Here is a 16,879-nt window from a genome sequence, read left to right on the forward strand (position 1 = left end):
ACTGGGAAAATAATTAATTTTAATGAGAGAGACACTGGGGGAGTGTGAGTGGCTTCCTCCATTTGCTTTGATCTAAAATAATGAATGTTCATGCAGCAAATAGAGCAGAAAGATTACAAACATCTAGTCCTAAACAGAGGTGGCACTTTTATACAATCTAATGAAATCTCTGACAAGCCATGTTCGCGACTGGGTCTGCTCAAGCGTGACAGAATGTCTTGGGGGCTCTGTATTTCTCATCTTAGTTTGTACCAACTTGTACAAAATACACTCCATCAGAGGTATATGGAGGGTGTGCCCAGTTACTTCTATCTCGTCAGGTTACGGGTGTAGGATTTTCTCCTTTAGGTGTTTAGGACCTTCTTTTGGCAAATGTTTTCCATTTTGTTTGAAGACTGTCTTACCTGCCCTGTCTTCTGACATAGGAAAGGCCTGTGAGCTCCCTAAAGTGGAGACAGTGCCATGCTTGTCACCGAACTGCTGTGCCTCTAACAGCACTGTGCACGCGGGCTTAGGAAACCTTTGTTGGAATGAGTAAGTGAAAACTGACAAGCCCACCACTGAAATGTAGACACTGTCTTCATTTTGCTTTCTAGCTTTCCAGTGTTTTATAAGGGTGAATATTTGTACTTGGAAGAGGCCATTCAAGAGGAACAAACAAACCTTGGCATCTTAGTGGCTCAAAAATTTTTTCTTAATCAATGAAAATGCCACTGTGAGCCAAGTGGCTTTCTCCAGGGCAGCTCCGCTCCAAGCAGTGACTCAGGGATCCAAAACACTCCTAAACCAAGTGGGTTTTCCTGGGGACAGACCTCCCCCCATCAACAACAACCTGTGTCCTTTGCTTCTTCTTTGCAAAAAAGCTTTAGTCTTTTAGGCTTTCCCTGAATTTCAAAAAGAAAAAAAATAATCAGAGAAATGAAAAAAAAATACAGAAACAAAAAAGTCAAGCAAAACAAAGTAATAATGGTTTAACCATAAAACAAAGTAAGGACCTTTAAGTTCCTCAAGGGCCATAATACCCTGAGCCATTAATAATATCCTGAGCCATTTCCTTGAGCTGTTTTGCAGATACTGAAACTCCCACCAGGTTAACTGCATACTGACCACAAACTCATAGACTCCGATTAGTTAGAACCAGAAGGTTCATGGTTAAGATTTCCAAAACATCTTTACCTCACTACCAATCAATCAGAAGGATGTCCAGAGTTTATCAGGCATCCTACAAGCTTTATCCCTAGCTTTGCCTTCAAAAACTCTTCCCTGAAAGGGTCTTTTGAGCATGATTAGAGAGACAGAGGGAGAGACCCTTGGTCCCTAGGGAGGAGTCAGGGTTGGAAAGAAAGAAGCAACAGAAGCAGGAGAAGAAAGCCCACCCTGTTTAAAAATATTGCCTGGAATTTCAGGAGATAGTGTTTCTTTAAAAGGGAAAGAGGGGGACTTCCCTGGTGGTCCGGTGGTTAAGAATCCTCGTGCCAATGCAGAGGACACAGGTTCGATCCCTGGTCCAGGAAGTTCCCGCATGCCACAGAACAATTAAGCCCGCAGGTCCCAGCGACTGAGCCCACGCCCTAGACCCTGAGCTCTGCAACAAGAGAAGCCACCGCTGTGAGAAACCGTTGCACGGCAAGGTAGAGCAGCCCTCACTTTCTGCAACTGCAGAAAGCACGCGTGCAGTAAAGAAGACTCATAAGTTATGAGGAACAAGAGGAAAGGAAGAGAGGTGTGTTTGAAATGTATGCTCTCAAGTAAAAACTGGTTAGCAGGTAACTGTCTGGCGAGAGATTCCCACTGGTGGCCAGCCCTGCTGAGTTTAAGTGGAGGTGGCTAGACTTGGGGGTTTGGGAGGAGGGAAGCAAAGAAGGTTGAGTGATTCTGGCCCCTAGTCCACTAGTGGCATCTGGAACTCATTTACAATTGCTTCCTAAAACCATATTTCATTGAACAGAAGTCTCTTACAACATTTGGCTTAGAAATCCATGCTCCGATAATCCTTTGCACTGTTTTTATAGTTTTGTACGACGTGTTGATAGAGTGTTTCTGAACTTGTTAACTGTAAAACTGAAAATCCAATCATCTCACTGGCCTAGAAACTCATTTCTCCTTTTACCTCCTAGATAAAAACTAATCAAATGATGCCTTTTACGAATGACTGCTCAAATCATTTTAATCCCATGGGATAAACTATATTTCAGATATTAATTTTTTGTACACATGGATTTGATTTATCATTATTGTCTCATTTACATTAAATATTAAGAAGGTAATAACATTTGAGGGGAATTTAAGTATTTATTTTTATCTTTACCTTCCCTTTATGGCAAGCAGTCTTGAGTGTCCCCACCCAGCGGTGATGCATTTCTTTAAAAATTCTTTTTACAATAGAATTAAGTAAAACAGGGTCGCCTGGAAGAAAAAATTTAATAATAGGGTAGATGATACACACACATGGTGAAAATCTGTGAAGTTGGAATTTGAATGAACACTGTTGCAAAGCACTGATTTAACATTCCAAGATCTCATTATTAGGGTCCTCAAAGCTGGGTGTGTATCTTTAACTCACAGAAGGTGGTTCACAATCACAGCTGCACAGTAGGACTGCCCAGGGGGCTTCCAAAAAATCAGTCATGCTAAGGCTGCACTCTAGGCCAATTGGATAAGAATCTCCGAGTGTGAGTCCATGGGTGGATTTTTAAAGCTCCCTTTGCGAGGTGCGGCCAGAGTTAGGAACCACTGATGGAAAATCTCCCACTTCTCTTCATGTTGAGTTCCAACATGAACTTTTGAAAAGTGTATTCTAAGTTACCACTTACCTAATAGGCTAGGTGAAGAGTGCATTTGGTTTCTGTACATTTGATTTTGAGAACCACACTTTTTTCTGGGCCACCCCAGCCCTCCACACTGATGTCCTACTCATGCCCAGCAATCTCTTTCCTATAAAGTTGACCTCCTCATCCCACTGTGATTGAGAACAAGGTTTTATTTATTGTGTTCTCACTGTGTATTATCTTTCGTTTCAATGCATAGGTGAATTTTATCATACACATATTTTGCACATGTGAAAGTACACATCTATAGGACAAAAATCTACACATGTAACTTACAAAAGTAGAATTTCAGTGTGTATTCTTTAGCTTTTTACTTGGAAACAAACTAAAGTTCACAGAAAGTTATTTACAAGAACACTGCAAAGGTTTTTTTCCCCTGAAACATATAAAATAAGTTGCTGGCATGATGCCCCAGTCCCCAAATAATTTATTACGTATTTCCTGCAAACAAGGATATTCACTTGTACAACTATAAACTTCAAATTCGGGAAGTTAGCATCAGTATACCTTCCATCTTAGATTCCATTCAAATCTCACAATTGTCCCAAATGTTCTTATAGCAAAAGGATCAAGTCTGGGATCACGTGTTGCACTTAGTTTTCTCTTTAGGAGTTCCTCAGACTTTCCTTGACCCTCACAACATTGGTTCTTTTGAAGATTTCAGGTCAGTTAGTTAGCAGAACGTCCCTCAGTTGAGGTTAGTCTGCTGTTTCCTGATGATTAGATGCAAGTGTGCACACTTCGGCTGCCAGAGGGGTATCATGCAGTCTTCTTTGTCCTTCTATCAGATGGCACATGACTTCAATTTCCCCCATTAGTTTCTATTTGCTTGTCTAAGAGGATGTCGACCAGGCAAGTGACTCTTTTTCCCCTTAAATAAATATTTTTGTGGGAGGTATTTTGAAATCATGTGTGTATCCCATACACCTTCAAATTTTCAAAGCAATTCATTCATTCATACCGTTATGAACTCACGAATTCCTGGCTTACTCAATAGGCTATAATCCACTAGAATCAATACTTATTTTGATGCTCAAATAATCCAGATTTGGTCAGTGGGAAACCATGTAAGTTGGCTTGCTTATTTCATACACAACCCCATCATTATTGGAGCACTTCCTTGTGTGTGTTCTTTGTGTGTGTGTGTGTATAACAAGATGTTTAGAATCTGTGTTTACTTTCCCTGCTCCAGCCCTGGTATCAGCCATTTGTGCAAGAATCTTTGGTCCCTTTGAGTACAGATGGGTGTTTAGAAACCAATATCTAGGCACCAAGTGTGTTCACTGCTGTTAAGGTGTCACAGTTCCCAGACCGTTCCAGTGGACAAAGCTGAAACCTATGTGTAGACACACACACACACAGACACACACACACACACACACACATTTATGTCATACTTACTTGTATAACTATCTTTACAAACTAGAAGCCAAGAGTTCACAGCAATATCCTCAATTATAATCCGGCACCCCAGGGTTCACTCTAGTCTTCTCCCTTTTTATATCTGTAATTCCGCTCTCCAACAGTGAGAATCCTGCCTCATGTTACACTCAATGTATTTAGTAACGATACTCTGCCAACGCACCGACTCCCTCCTCATCTCATTAAGATGCTGACACCCTACATTGGCTCTCCACTGGGTTTTAATTCCTTTTTCTGGATTACCCCTGCCCCCTCCCTACTTGGGCTCTGAAACCCTGCGTCGAGCTGCCCTTCACCATGCAGGTGGCTTCCCCATCCTCTTGGGCCCTGATACCCTGCAGCGGTCTGCTGTGACCTTCGTCCACCCACTTGGATGTCCTTCTCACCCTCCTGTACCCTGGCCCCTGGAGTCGGCTCACTTTGTATGGACCTCCTCAGTCAGCTCAGGCTGCCGCAGCTCCCTCTCTTCTACCATGCACTGAGGCTTATTTCCTCAGCCCCACCTAATGCAACACAGATTTTTAATTTTGAAGAGTTTTGCTAAGTTTTCAGCCAGAGAGATTCTGTCAAGTCATATCTTACCATTAATGTAAGAGAGCCTGTCTCCCTAACACTCAGCAATGGAGTGTTGTTATACTTTCAGATCTTCACTAATTTGGAAAGTGAAAAGTTTGTCTTATTTAGCTTAAACTGTATTTAAGAAAACATAAAGTATTGCTACCAATTAGAACTCCTACTCTCATTAAAACTCAAAATTTTAATTCCATTAGTGTTCTTAATTGTAAACTCCAAACTTTGTAAAAGAGTGACATTTCCTCACTTATGTAATAGTATATTTCCCCCTCTTTAGTAGCTACATTTGTTCTAGAAAACCTATTGTTGGTCCCAGACATAATTGAAAGGGATAGAAAATTTTAATTTCTAATGGGACAAGAAAAATAGCATATGAACAGTCTGTTTTGACTAGAACAGTTTTCAAATCAATAATTACTTCTCACTTAAAAAACATGGATTTAGAAGAAAAAAGCCCCATCATGTGATAATAATGGGAGGCCTAGGTCATTTGACCTTGTGTCCTAAGGTTTTGCAGAAGATCAGTGCGCCATGGCTTGCCCTTGATCTCAGAGCAGCTCCCGCTGATATTTCATGATACTTGTAGTTGTCTTTATGGAGCATTACCAGTTCATCAGGGCAACATCTTTTACTCCGAAGCCCCGGGTAGTGGAGGCACCTCCTGGAAGCTCTGTTACATTGACCCTCACCCAGTGCATAGCACTGAAACGTCTGCTCAGATTTCCTCATGGAGGCTTAGAGCTGGCACAGAACCACCTAATACACTACCCAGCCACTCTACTCTTCTCTTTCAGGGTCTAGCAAATGTAGGCATATGAATTTTAAGAGCCTCTGGAAATGAGACGTAATATAGTCTGAGGAATTATGTCACTTATACTCATAATTAGCAGACTCTTAAGGACAAAAGGAAACCTTAATGATAGCTCATGTTTTGTACAACATCCTATATTTCACCAGATATCCAGAGATTTCCCAGAGTTGTGCATTTGGGGAACAAGAGGATATTCTCCAGTCATAGCCCTGAATCTCAGACTCATAATGTGTGCCTGAAGTCTTTATAAAAATTAACTTGGCCACGCCATGGGAGAAAGACATTCAAAAGGTTAATTTTGCCAGCTACACCAATGACAAAAGCCTATTATTCCAGCAGCACCTCGTTTATCCAGTATTATTGGGTAGAGAAAGGTTTTCTGTATAAATAAATAACAGGGCTTTCAGGATAACCAAGATGCCTTTTAAAAAATATTTGTCACATCAGTAAACAAAGGGTGTTGCAGCCATCAGCCACTTTGATCAGCAGAAGGTGAGCCCTAAGGGAACCTCAGAATGGAAACAGAATGCCCGCCAGCAAATCATCAGACAGGGTAGCCGTGTCCCAACCCTCACCCCCACCCCACCCCCACCCCACCCCCACCGTGCACCTGAGAAAACTCAGGGTGAGAAAGCACAGGTTACAGGCACCAGAGAACTGAGATGTATATCAAAGGAAAGATTTCAGTGAGCCCAGACTCTTACATCTTCCCATGCATGAAAAAGCACTAAATCCCTTGAGATACCTGGTTTTCTTTAATTAATAGTAATCTGTTAATGTTCTGACTACCTGGTCTTTTTGCAAAAACTTGTATGTATCCTGGGTCCTCCCTTATCTTTTTGGAGCAGTCTCTCAGAGTTTTCTGAGATGCTGTATCCAGGCTTAAGTCCTCAGTTTTGTCCTCCAAATAAAACATGACTCTCAACTTTTGGCTTCTCTGCTGGCCCAGGTGATAAAGAATCAGCCTGCAATGCATGAGACCCAGGTTCAGTCCCTGGATCAGGAAGATCCCTTGGAGAACGGAATGGCTACCTACTCCAGTGTTCTTGCCTGGAGAATCCATGGATGGAGAAGCCTGGTGGGCTACAGTCCATGGAGTTGCAAGAGTCAAACACGACTTAGTGACTAACCACTGCCACCACCAGGTGCAGAAGCTATATTAGCTGAATAGTTCAGCAAGTCCATGTGTGAATGATAAACCCGGGAACAACGAGCACACACTGTGTTATTATCTAGGATCACGTTGTGAACCACAGTGATCAGTCATGGATGGCCTGGCCCTCGGGAAATCCCCTTTCCTTCACCACCCAGGCTCCAGAGCTTTTGATTCCACTTCATATCACTCTCAACTCGAACTCTCATGAAACCAAGCTTATTAAATTACTATTCATAATACTTGGAACAAGCAGCAACAGCATGCATCAATTCTTTGGGGGCCAGGAATAATCTATTCCTTTATTTTTCACCCCATATTTATTGAGGGTCTACCCTGTGGTCAGTGCTGAGATAGGTCATGTGAATTCAACAGAGTTCTCACCCTTGTAGGTCTATACTGGGGATCAGACAATAGATAGATGGATATAGAATTAACTGTCAGATTTTGATGAGAGTGATGACGACAAAGCCAAACAGAAGGCTTGAGGGCTGGGGAGGGACTAACATTTCAGAGAGCATCTCTCAGAGGAGGTGACTTCTGAGCAGAAGCCTGTTTTGCCCCGTGTATGTCAGACCTGCAGCTCCTACGATTACAAGCTGATTTGGCCCAGAAGCTCTTTTCTGGACTCCTTTAAACTCTCTTTCCCATAGCCACTTTAGAGCTTGACACAGCCCATTTTTAATGGAATGGTGATGGACTAGACTGCCAGGGTCTGGAAGTGAACTTCTGTCAGGTAAGGCAGGAACCTCTATTGACACATTAGTTCGAAAGATACTTATGAGAACTTAGGGGGCGACAGAGGATGAGATGAGATCACCAACTCAATGGACGTGAGTTTGAGCAAACTCTGGGAGATAGTGAAGGACAGGGAAGCCGGGGGTGCTGCATGCAGTCCGTGGGATCACAAAGAGTCGGACACGATCTAGCAAGTAAACAACAATGACAACACATGCTAGGATTTGGCCAGGACTTAGAAATGCAGACCAAGACTAGCAGGCCATGGCTGAGGCCCTGGGTGAGCTTCCAAATCAGTGGGGATGGTTAAACATGAAAACAAATCAGTGCAGAAACTGTGTCAGGAGCTGGAGGTCCAAGAAAAAGCAACCAGCTCCTGAAGCTGGAGGGCTCATAGAAACACTTAAAAGAGGTGATTTCTGAGCTATGTTGTGAAAGAGAAGTAGGTGTATTTCAGCTTGATGGTGACGACATACACCAGGCAGAGATGCCAGCAAGGGCAAAATTATATACAAGGAGCAGAAGTCCTGTTTGGACCTCAAGTCATCTGGCTTGATTCATTCACTGGCTGTGAAATAGAGTAAAAAGAGGCATATAAGAGATGCGACTGAAGATAAACACGATTTAATCCTGAAAAACAGTACCCAGTGATTAGCAGTATAGAATGAGGTCTCCTATTGGAGGTTTTCAAAGTCATTGTGGAGAGGTTAAATATCATATTCATAAATCACACTTGGTATATGTCAAATATAACATCAAATATTACAAACAATATATGTATACAACCATACAAGGTATTCAGGGCGATATGGAGCCACTGAAATTGTTAGTGCCCACCGAAAAAATGCACACCCTAAAATTTGAGAACTGTGTTTTATTTGACAGACATACTGAGGACTTAAGCCCAGGAGCCAGGCTCTCAGATAGCTCTGAGGAACTGTCCCAAAGAGGTAAGGGCAGAGCCAGGATAAATAGGAACTTGGGAAAGAGAGGGGAATAAAACCAGGTGGTTGAACATCAAAAGATTACTATTAATCAAAGAAAAAAAAAGACATCTCAGGTTAATTGATTTGATGCTTTTCTGTGTATGGGAAGATGCAAGACTCTGGGCTTAATGAAATTATTCCTTTGATGGGCTACCTAGGGCCAGGACTCTGTTTTTCTCCATCCTGAGTTCTCCACAGGGTGCACCGTGGTGGGTGGCCGCTCTGCTGATGGCCCAGTGGCTGCAACATGCTTTGTTTATTGATACGGCCGACAACATTCTTTGAACACTGAGCAGGTAAGGCTAGGCTGCATGAAGCAGGGTCAAGCTGAGACAAGAGCCAGGAAGACCTGGTAACTGAGTGGCTGGTGAGGCTGTGGGCGGAATGTGGGAAGGGAGTGAAACATTACCATTGTATAAGAATGTCGGTGCCGAGGCAGACGAGACAAGTCTGGGAGACTGGCTCTGAGGAGAACAATGCCCCACGCTGAGAGTTTTGTCTTCCTCTTCCTCATCCTCTTGGCTCTGAAAAGAACAGTATGTCCTGGCTCAGGAGCTTCAGCTTACGTGATGTACTTGGAATTTTTATTAACCAACCAACAACAGCTTCCCATTCCACCCCCATCATTGGGCAATGAATTTTACACTGACAACAGGAGTTTCAGAGACCAGGTCACACCAACGTTTGAACTTCTTGTTTGTCAATTTGGATAGAGTCCATTGCTCAGTGACGGATGGCTCCTGAACACGGGGACACCTGTGATCCCCTCGAGGCTCATAGATGAACGTTTTGCAGCAACACATAATAAACTCATTTTCTTTGCCTACACAAGGATGGAGATGGGGATTTAAGACTTAAATTTTTTTTTAATTCATTTATTTATTTTTGGCTGTGCTGGGTCTTTTTTTTTTTTTTTTTTTTGCTTCTCAGGCTTTTCTCTAGTTGCAGCCAGTGGGGACTACTCTCTAGTTGTGTAGTTGTGGTGCACGGGTTTCTCATTGAGGAGGCCTCTCTTGCTGCAGAGCCTGGGCTCTAGGGTGCTAGGCCTTCAGTAGTTGTGGCTCCTGGACTCCAGAGAGAGGACTCAGTGGCTGTGGTGCACTGGCTTAGTCGCTCCCAGGCATGTGGGATCTTCCCAGATCAGGGATTGAACCTGTGTCTCCTGCACTAGCCGACAGATTCTTAACCACTGGGCTACCAGGGAAGCCCTGGGGATTTAAGATTTAAATCTCATTGCTCAATTCTCTGTCCTCTTGTTCCCCTACCCCACCCCTTCTGTGAAATCTGTATAGACCTCTGAAAAGGCAACTATGTCTAAGATAACAGTTATTTTATGTATTGGAACAAAGCAAACAATTTAAAATGCTCTAAAATTATTTCAGAAGCTGTAGACCCTTCAATGAATTTAGACTTGCCTCTGAAGTTTAATGGCAACCCACTCCAGTGTTCTTGCCTGGAGAATCGCAGGGACCGAGGAGCCTGGTGGGCTGCCGTCTATGGGGCCGCACAGAGTCGGACACGACTGATGTGACTTAGCAGCAGCAGCAGCTGAAGTTTAAGCACCAAACAAATAATCCAATAAAGTAAATTAAGGAAGACAGTGAATGCAATCCATCTGTTTTATCACCTACATTTTGAAAATGTTAAAAGTGTTAGACTTCTTTCTGAGGGAAGTCACATGACCCTCTCTACCTCCCAAAAGGGTAGAAATGGCTTTTTATGGCTAGGAGTCATTTGTTTGCTCTTCACAGGAAATAGCACACTTCACCCCCCAAATGGCCACATGGCCACCATTTAGACTAAAAAAGCTATATTAGTTGATGATAATGCAAGGGTCTTTATGAGGCTGATGGGACTGGATTGTTTCAGAGTAACCTTCACTCGAATGTCAGTTTCTTAAATGGATTTGATTGAATTGGAGGCTGTGGTAGAGCCTGCTCCTATTCTGAAACAATCTAAGTCATTCCAGTATTTCGTATGATAAATTTTCCTAAATAGACCCTCAAGAGAAAATGAAGCACTTCTTAACTGCTGTGTCCCAGCCATCAGTCAACATTTTTCATCCAGCTCTTCACTGCCCAAGATCCACTCCACAAGACACTGAAGGTGCAGGATGGAATGTCATCATCGATGTGAAGGGTCTGTTCTCCATGTCTACCGTTCATTCTTTGGAATTTTTCTTTCAGGCTAAAGGAAACATCCCTGAGGAGTGGACCCCAACCAGCCTGTGCTGGAGTTGCTGGTGGAAGGGGCGCCTGCCAGAGAGGGAAGAATGGATGGGAACAGGGGCCTTCTTGCTTCCCAATCTGCAATAATCAGGCCCTGAGAACCAGGGCTCCAACTCTGTGGAGGACTAGCTGCTGGGCAGTGACAGTTGTTTACCTTTAGGATCATATGTTGGGCCTTCTTTACTCAGCCTAACACTTTCTGGACCACATACATATGAGGATGGTCCTTTTTCAATGCTCGGCTAATGTGTGGGTGGGGTAGGGAAAATATGAATAGTTCACCCCAAACTTAATTTCCATAAGTACTCACTTGGTCCTCCTCCCAGTTTTGCCAAAGCTTCCAGCAAATCATGACCTTTAGGATGTACCTGAATTTGCATCTCTGGGCCTCTGACTTTCTGATGCTTTTTTTGTGTTGGTGTGTTTGCTGCAGGAAATGCAAAACCTAGGAAGCTTCTAGAATCCCTGAACTAAAGGGACTACAGATTTCTCTCTGGAAGGCTTGGTCTGTAACTGGGCCTCTATTCTTAACCAAAGCCTGGGGCTTCCCCCTAGAAACACCAGAGTCTTTGGTCCATTAATACAATGATTTTGTTTTGCTAAATTTACCTTCTGGTCAATTACTTTTTCTTTCTCCCTTCATCCCAGGCTCCTGAAGAAAACCCATTAGTCTAAACAGGAGGATCAACGAGGGGAAAACTGTAGGTGTGGATGTGTGTGGAAACCTAGAAACATTGCCACTTCCCTCCAATGCTATTTCTTCCCTCTTGAAACAAGAGGAGAAAGTTTGCTAAGTTCTTGGTGGAAATCATTTCTGTCACTTTACTGTGACTTGAGGCTACTGCCAGCCGAGGGGAAATTGTTTCATGAACTGTATGGGTTTTTAGAGCTGCAGATTTTAGAAAGCTGCTCCAAATTTCAAGTTTCTAAAGAAAGTACTGGTGACATCACTGCTACTATATCTGGCTCCCAGGTGCCTGAGTGAGTTTTGAGCAAGAAATAATTTAATAGCAAAAAAAACCCCCCACCAATTAACTTGGAGTAGGAAATGGCAACCCGCTTCAGTATTCTTGCCTGGGAAATTCCATGGACAGAGGGGCCTTGCAGTCTACAGTCCATGGGGCTGCAAAGAGTGCGACATGACTGAGCACACACACCACCAATCAACTGCATAAGCGCATGTGTTAGTCGCTCAGTCTTGTCTGATTCTTTGTAACCCCATGGATTGTAGCCTGCCAGGCTTCTCAGCCCGTGGAATTCTCCAAGCAGGAATACTGGAGTGGGTAGCCATGCCCTTCTCCAGAGGATCTTCCCAACCCAGGGATCAAACCCAGGTCTCCTGCACTGCAGACAGATTCTTTACCAGCTGAGCCACCAGGGAAGCCCCAGTTAACTGCATAATGAATGTGTTTTTTTTACCAGAGTGATCTTATGCAAGGCATAATTTAAAGACAGTTGTTTCTCACTTGTTCTTTGCTTTTGTTTTGATTTTCTTTTCTATTCATCTGAGGTATGGAGGGAGTGTTGCCGAGTGATGTGTGGACAACTCACCTTCATTGTGATGCAAACATCTGATGTCTACAGGTAAGAGGACCTCGACCCTTGTCTTCTTTGGAGAAAGAATTCCACAAGATATTGTAAAGCAGGCAGAGTTTATTGGAAGCACAGTATGTGCAAAGAGAAAGAAGAAGCAGTTTATTTAGAGCAGAAGCAAAGCAGAAATACACACCCAGAGAAGAGTGCAGGTGCCCTCCTTAGTGAGAATTGTACCAGAGAGGAGATTTAAATCATTTACATGGGGGCAGTTTTTCTGGGTCTCTCCTTCTGGCCAGTCATCTTGCTTTGTTTCATTTCATTATGTCTAACCTGACCAGGGCCCTTCCTGATACACATTAGCATCTTCAAGCCAAGTGGACTCCAGCGGGGGCGGGGGTGGGGACCCCTTGGGAGAAGGACAGAGCTTATTATGTGTTAGCGCTCTCTCTCCTCCTTTCTTTTTCACCCCCAAGGAGCCTTTCTGCACATGTGTAGCTGGGGACATCTCTTTGACCTCAAGAATGAAAAATATGGTTTTCTTATCTTTTTATTTCAGCAGAGCTCAGATACTCTCCACTCCTGCCATTAATTTTTCCCTTGAAGTGTCGAGGGAAAACAAACTCCAATTTACTCCACTCAACAAACTCCAGCTGCTCAGTCCAGGAGCCTGTCTACTTTCTACTTCACACCCGTTCTTCCCTGTGTCTCAAAAGAAATTCAGGAAACTCTTACCCTAGAATTTCCTTCCCCACCTGGTTCCAGGTTGGATCTGACTGGTGGGAGGTAACCCCATGAGATGTCCAAGGCAGTAAAGAAAATGAAGTCAGTGTTTCTCAGTGCCAGCTGCAGACAATGGCTTAGATCCTGGGGAACACTCACCAGGGGAACCCCAGTTCCTCTTGAGACTCTGCCCTGCCCTGTCGGATGTCCCCAGTGCAACCTTCTGACCTTTACTTACCCCGTCATTTAATTGTGAGTAAGCTTAAGTTCCTATAGCAACTCTAATTGGAAAACCTGGAAAGGTTTCCATTTTCTGATTGAATCCTGATTGATATAGGGGCAAAGGATTCATTATATCATTCTGCTCTTTCCTTATGTTACAAGTGGGGAGGGCTATTAGTGAGAAAGGGCTTCCCAGCTGGTGCTAGTGATAAAGAACCCACCTGCCAACATAGGCAGATGTAGGAGTTGCAGGTTTGACCCCTGGGTGGGGAAGATCCCCTGGAGGAGGGCACAGAAGCACACTCCAGTATTCATGCCTGGGGAATCCCATGGACAGAGGCACCTGGCAGGCTACAGTCCAAAGGGTTGCAGAGTAAGACACGACTGAAGTGACTTAGCACGTGCGTACCCCTTAATGAGAGTCTTTCTTGAAAGAGGATGACTTACAGTACAGTGTCTTACATACCAAGGACACAAGTCAAAGGTAAAGTCCTACCTCCCAATAGTTCTAAAGAAGAGACAAAACGACAACCACGCGTACATGCAACTGTATGTGTCAACGCAGTAACTAAAGCAAGGTGTCCAGGAAAGACTCCATCTGGGAATCTGCTGGAAGCAAGGCATTCACCCAAGCATTTTTCTTTTCAAAATCTCTATGGGGAAACCCTCCATGGATGGCCTTCCCAGACAAGTGCTGTCCTCAGGGACTACATCCCTGAGCTGCTCTGACATGCCGTCCTGCAGGGACAGCGCCATCACTGGCATGGTATATCTGGGCATCGGAGGAGGCAGGTCAGTGGACGCAGAAATGCAGGGCTTCATTTTCTGCTGCCTCCCGAACATTCATGGGGGAATTCCCGGGAAGAATTCGAGGACGAAAATAATGGCCATAAGTGGTTCCATTAAAAGGAGCACTTGTCAGAAAGATTTCCGTTCCATAAGACAGAAAACATCAGCTCAAACTGGCTTAAACTTCACAGAAGGGAATGTTTGCACGTCCAGAAGCTCAGTGATGCCACCTGTCCCAGGTCCTTCCAGACTCTGCTCTGCCGTGCTCAGCATCAGTTGTAATTTCAAACTCTTCTCCTCGGGGAAGCAAGATAGGTGCATTGACACCCAAAAATGAAACAACATTGAGTGGTAGGAAGGGAACGCAGAGCCTGATGTTCATATTCTTGTAAACAAGGACACTTTCCCTAAAGCCCCTTCAATACCTTACCCCTCTTATTTGTCCCACTGGCCAGAAGGGAGTCATAAGCCCACTCTGAAACATGTCCTTGGAAAGAAAATGAGACGTACAAATTGGTTCTGTTCAGTCAGAATTTAACCCCAGAATTGGGAATGGATCCTCACGTTAGCGCCATTGGAGGGGGATGGGCTGATGCCATCTATAGGCCTTGGCAATAAGAGTAGGAGAGGGTGTCTGTTGGCTTTTCTGGAGATCCGTCAATGAGGGGAGCTACTAATTGTCAAGGGAAGCCAAGAGGGACCCTAAAACTTGCCAGGAGCCCATGTTGTTCATAGCAACTGCTGGCCTTCAGGGGGTTCCTGGAGGATTCACACCTCATTTCGCATCACCACCCTCAACTGTGCTCAGGTGCCGCTGTTTTGCATCCAAATTTGTATTCAGCTATCTCTGGCATCCGGCTTCCAGTCCCGATTTTAATGAGGGTCGGCTTTCTTTACCACGTCAATGTCATGTTCAGAAGAGCAGCTCAGTCTGGAACTGAGGGCACAGACACAGAAGTCCATCTTCAGGAACCTCCCACGAGCTGGCCTTGGTCTCCTGTTTCCCGCTGGTATCACCCGATCCAGGGCGCACGGGGGCGGACAAGGAGGAGTGGAAAGGGAGGGAGCCTGTCACCGCGGGCTCTTTCCTGAGCCTTTGAGGGTGAGGCTGGGGCCAGGTTGGCACCAGTAACGTGCTTGGGGTAAAATGAGCAGCAGCGGGGGCAGTGTTTCTGGTTTCAGGACAGAGAACTAGCAAATATTCCCACTGTTACTAATACGCATTCAGAGAGCTCTCCTTAGAATGAGACAGACCCAGAGACGACCTAGTCCAGAGGTCACTAGGTGTTACCAGGTGTTATGCAGAACCAGTGGCTCCATGGTGATGTTGGGGAAATAGTGGCTAAACAGGCTTGTGACTTCACGACCTCCCAGAGCTTTTGATATGGTGCCGTAAAGTGTGGTTCATTATGTTCTGTGTCTTCCAAACAAAAACAGCAGCCGTGAAACTAAAAGATGCTTGCTCCTTGGAAGAAAAGCTATGACCAACCTAGACAGCATATTAAAAAGCAGAGACATTTCTTTGCCAACAAAGATCCGTCTAGTCAAAGCTATGGGCTTTCCAGTACTCGTGTATGGATGTGAGAGTTGGACTATAAAGAAAGCTGAGCGGCGAAGAATTGATGCTTTTGAACTGTGGTGTTGGAGAGGATCCTTGAGAGTCCCTCGGATAGCAAGGAGATCAAACCAGTCAATCCTAAAGGAAATCAGTCCCGAGTATTCATTGGAAGGACTGGTGCTGAAGCTGAAACTCCAATACTTTGGCCACGTTTTTCGAAGAATTGACTCCTTGGAAAAGACCCCTATGCTGAAAAGGATTGAAGGCGGGAGGAGAAGGGGATGACAGAGGATGAGATGATTGGATGGCATCAGCGACTCAATGGCCATGAGTCTGAGTAAACTCTGGGAGTTGGTGATGGACAGGGAGGCCCGGCTTGCTGCAGTCCATGGGGTCGCAAACAGTCAGAGACGACTGAGTAACTGGACTGAGCTGAACTGATATTCTGTGTTTTCCAGATGTATTTGATCACAGAATACAACTTAAAATATGGTGAGACAGATGTGCAGAAACCTCTTTGGGAAATGTTGCTGAGACCCTTCATTTTACAGTGAGATAAACTTAAGCTTGAGGGAATTGTTTCAAGTCACCCTAGAGCCAGGATCCCTGAGGAAACAGAATAATCAAAAGAGATTAAAACAGTGAATGGAATGTGGAAAGGATTAGGGAAGCCAACAGGCCTAGTGAGAACTCTGCCTCCCAGGCCCCAAAGGGAAAAAAGAAGGCACTTTGTTACTGGAGCCTAACTAAGGGCTAGAGCCAGGGGCGAGGGGCTGCCGATGACCAGCGATGTGGCAGGGAAGGGGGTAACTGCGTGACTTCAGGCTCGCCCTCCCCATCCTCGCATTCCCCCTGGCGTCTCCCATTGGTCTGCCCTGGAAGATGGAGCGTTGGGAGCTGGTGACGCTGCTTGTGGAGGTCAGCCTCCAGGCCACAGAACTGAGCAGAGAAGCACTGACGGGTATTCAGGGGGCAAGGAAGAAATAACCAGCACCATCATATAGCTGGGTTCTTGTGTGTGTGTGTGTGTGTTTTTTTTTAAATGTTTACCTCATTTAGTTTATAGGCTTATTTGAGTTTGCTTGCTGCTGCTGCTGCTAAGTCGCTTCAGTCATGTCCAACTCTGTGCAACCCTATAGACGGCAGCCCACCAGGCTCTTCTGTCCCTGGGATTCTCCAGGCAAGAACACTGGGGTGGGTTGCCATTTCCTTTTCCTGAGTTTGCTTACAACAATGTAATTTGATGTGATATATATCAACTCTTTATCAATAAAGTTGGGGAAAAAAACATGATACTCTGTAAAACAGAACAAAG

General features: G+C 44.5%; 1 pseudogene; it reads left to right on the forward strand.

Annotated features, from left to right (window-relative positions):
* Positions 8,334–16,879, forward strand: part of LOC102172153 — a 54,154-nt pseudogene continuing 45,608 nt past the window's right edge.

The sequence above is a fragment of the Capra hircus genome, chromosome 9 (assembly GCF_001704415.2).
Source record: "Capra hircus breed San Clemente chromosome 9, ASM170441v1, whole genome shotgun sequence".
Classification (NCBI taxonomy): Eukaryota; Metazoa; Chordata; class Mammalia; order Artiodactyla; family Bovidae; genus Capra; species Capra hircus.